Source organism: Ursus maritimus, unplaced genomic scaffold (assembly GCF_017311325.1).
Source record: "Ursus maritimus isolate PB19 unplaced genomic scaffold, ASM1731132v1 scaffold_89, whole genome shotgun sequence".
Classification (NCBI taxonomy): Eukaryota; Metazoa; Chordata; class Mammalia; order Carnivora; family Ursidae; genus Ursus; species Ursus maritimus.
Genome location: NW_024427096.1, coordinates 7947 through 11819, shown reverse-complemented (window position 1 = coordinate 11819; position 3873 = coordinate 7947). Strand labels below are relative to the sequence as shown.

Sequence of the window (3873 nt, the reverse complement as noted above, 5' to 3'; positions counted from 1 at the left end):
TTTCATCTCATTTTATTTGTCCTTCCCTTCCCCTATGTTCACCTTTTTTGTGTCTTAAATTCCACATATTAGTGAGATCATACAATTGTCTTTCTCTGATTGATTCATTTCACTCAGGATAATACCCTCTAGTTCCATCCACGTCGTTGCAAATGGCAACATTTCATTCTTTTCGATGGCTGAGTACTATTCCATTGTGTATATATGCACCACATCTTCTTTATCCATTCATCTGTCGATGGACCTCATCTGGGCTTTGTCCATAGTTTGGCTACTGTGGACGTTGCTGCTGTAAACGTTGGGGTGCAGGTGCCCTTTGGATCACTATTTTTGAATCCTTTGCATAAGTACCTAGTAGTTCAACTGCTGGGTTGTAAGGTCGTTCTATTTTTAATTTTTTGAGGAACATCCATACCGTTTTCCAGAGTGGCTGTACCAGCTTGCATTCCCGCCAACAGTGTAAGAGTTCCCCTTTCTTCGCATCCTCGCCAATGTCTGTCGTTTCCTGAGTTGTTAATTTTAGCCTGGAGTCAATTTATCTTTCAATTGCTGCTTCTGATGGTCTGTTAACATTTGGTTTGTGCATGTGTTATGGAATTTTGGGTTTGTCAACTCATCCTAGGTGGCAATTCTCTCAATCTCTCTTTCTCTCCCCCTCCTTTGGTGCCTCTTTGCTCACACCTCCTTCTGGCTAACAAAGGCCTTGACCTGGTCCAAGTGGGGCCCTCATCCTGGAGCAAGGAGTGTCGCTCTGGCGGAGGCATCCACATATACCAAAGTGTGGCTTAGCTCAGTTCCTGGTCAGAAGGCTGGATCCGTGTTTCCTCCCCTCCCTGTGGGCACTGTAGTCCCCACCGTCCAACAGGACCCCACCTCCTTGTGGGATCTGCCTGCTCTCGGTCCTCAGTCCAGCAGGATGGCTTCTCCAGCTCCTTCTCACCCCTGTGCACTTGTGTCCAGTGCAGATCCTCAGGGATGTCTGGTTGTTTCAAGCACCTTCTAATTTTTACATTTTCTCCGTCTTTCATCTATCATTAGAGTATATTTAGAGCAGGGCCATGTGTGTGGCACCCGGAACTCGAGCACAGACACCATCTTAACCAAAGCCTCAAGCCAAGATTTTCACTTCTCATGAGATTGTGCAAACATCAGCACTTTTAAAAATGTTTAATTGTACTGCATTTCCAAAAGCAAACACCTATAATTTGGTATTTTTGATTTCCAGAGATGCTAGTGGATAAAGCAGATGCTTGGGGGAAAGTCCAGAGATTTTCCACTTTCAGGTTTCCCACGAACAACACATTTCTCAACATTTACTTCTCTTGGTTTCTCTAGTTCTTACTGCTTGCAAAGCATTTAACAGTCCACGTTGCCTGCATTTGGTCTGTGTTTTCATTTATTCAAATAAAATGCAATGGGAGGTTGCATTTAAAAATGTTTTCTAGCAAAATTACATATATTCTATATATCAGCCTACATTATATATATTTTATATTATTTATGTAAATAATTACATGACACATTTTATTTATATTTTATTTTTATAATATATAATTATATTATAAAATATATATGTTTGTATACATATATATCATACCCACTGTCTGGCAGAAAGGGGCATGAGACATAGGAAGTAAAGGTTGATATATCTGTATATTTGTTTCTTCCTAGGTCTATTAAATTCCTGATCTTTTTCCTGACACTTTCTATTTTCCAGAACCTATGAAAATTGGGGCAGGAGTCAGGTTTATTACACTCAGTTCACCTTAGAATCTGGCTTTCACATTGTCTCCTGCATTCTCTTTGTTTCTGTTGAATCAAGGGCACCAGTGGCAAGAGTCATGTGCACGCCACTCCAGAGACCAAGACCTCTGTTGTAGGGATGAGGCGAACACGCCCTCTTCCAGCCCCGCTGTCTGGAACTATACCTTTTGTTACCTAGAGAAAAGGTGAAAGGCTGCGTGGAAACCATCTGTGGCCTCCATGCTGTGGCGTCCAGCCTTGTAAAGATTACTCACTTGAGAGACGGCCCTTCCACAAGGGGGCTGGTGGCGTTGGAGTGTGTGCCGTGCCCCACGGTGGCCTCCACGCCAGTCAACGAATATTCATCCGACATCCATTACACGCAACACACGGTGCTGTGCTCAGTGCGGGGAGCAGGGACAGAAGCAGAGTCAGAAAGACAGGTCCAAGGGGCTTTGGGTAAACTAAGGTAACATGAAGCAATTCTCCAACACATTAAGGGTAAGTGACCAGTGTCGCAAACTGTAATTCCCCTCTAACCCCTTACACACACACACACACACACACACACACACACAGTCTATTTCCTTTGCATTCAGTGTAAATACCTTCTTTATCTATTTAAGATTTGGCATGTTTTCTTAAGTATTATCTTAATTTATAAAATGCTAATAAACGCGTTTAACCACTGATGTCGGAGTTGGTAAGATTAAATTCCTATTTTAAGGGCTTTTTGTATCTCCGCTTTCCCTTGTTTCCTGAAAATTCTAACAGGTAACCTAAAATTTAACTATCAAGAACATGGCAATATAATGCAGGAAGAACTTAAAGGTACATTCCTCCATTTATCAGTAAAGTAGCACATACCCTCCTTACTCCTGGAGACTTAATCCTTTGGAATTTCTCTCTTTTTAAAACTTAAATTTACAACACTGACCTTCCTAGCCATGGGTTAGGCAGAAGAGGAAGAGTCTGGTTATCTAACTTTCTGTAACTAACTAGATTAACTTCCACTTGTGGAGACTACCTGGAAGGTTGTCTACCCGAGAACGTTTGCTCTTTGTAACTTATTATACCCCTTTACTTGAAATTTTACTTAAAGACCATCCTCTGAATTGAGAGATCTAGCAAAAGGACTCTTAAAATGATCTGTACAATCTTAGGATTAAAAGATTTCAAAATTAATTTACTGAAGTATGACATTTATTGGTGGCTAGAAAACTAAATGACCTCTAGATCCCTAAACATGGTTGATATGTTTGTACCATCTGTTCTTCTGAGAGGGATTAAGCTCCTAATCTTTCTCTTGGCATTTTCTACTTTCCAAAGCTTGGGAAAATTGGGGCAGGAATAGTTTTATCACATTTGGTTGGTCTTAGAACGGGGTTTTCATAATATTAAAACAATTTTTTTAAGTTCAGAGTTTAACCAGAATTTTAAAATATCATTTCTTATTTGTTCCCATTACATTATACTTCAAGGTTTTAAGTAGATTAAAGTTTAAGTTGGATACCAGCAATCTACTCACCAGCTTTGCAGACCGCGTCACTGTTCAGGAGCGAAGTGGTCCCTGGTGACAGCATCGTCAGGAATCAAGCTCTTATGGTGAGAACTCCGCTGGCACGGTGGCTGATGACTCGCATGGCGCGTGGAATCTAGCGAGACAGTTGACACCAAGACGTGCACTGCAAACACAAAACAAAACAAAAAGAAAAACCAGCTTGGGTCTATAAAGAAGCGTAGGAACTAAAGGTATAAAGGAAGAGAATGTCAGAACATGAAGATAGCGTTTATACATATTTGCTTTTCTGCAAGTCACCACCCTTTAATTTTGAGAAAGCAGACCACAGAACTCCTGAAGGATCCCTGCCCCCGCCCCCCCCCACCCACCACCAAGGCCCTGGCTTGGTGCCTCTGGCTCCTGGGCTGAAGAGCCTCCTTCCGCAGCTGCACTGTAGGAGTGCCCTGGAAAAGAAGTGTCAGACAAAGCCCAGCAGGGCTGATGGGGGGTGGGGGTGAATCTCTTCTTTCCTACAAAAGAAAAGATCCGATTGGTGGAGAGAGAAATTATCTCCACACTGTAAGACAGAGTAATGACAAAAATAAAGAGGCTTTGTCAAATATAACTCA

The 3873-nt window shown here is 41.9% G+C and overlaps 1 long non-coding RNA gene across 1 annotated transcript; it reads right to left on the bottom strand.

Moving 5' to 3' along the window:
• Positions 1–245: 245 nt before the first annotated feature.
• LOC103656785 lies at positions 246–3567 on the bottom strand. The gene is made up of 3 exons (XR_566694.2): positions 3272–3567; positions 2019–2138; positions 246–1384 (listed from the first exon to the last, which is right to left on the bottom strand). It is a non-coding gene; the product is annotated as an uncharacterized LOC103656785 (long non-coding RNA).
• Between the last annotated feature and the right edge of the window lie 306 nt (positions 3568–3873).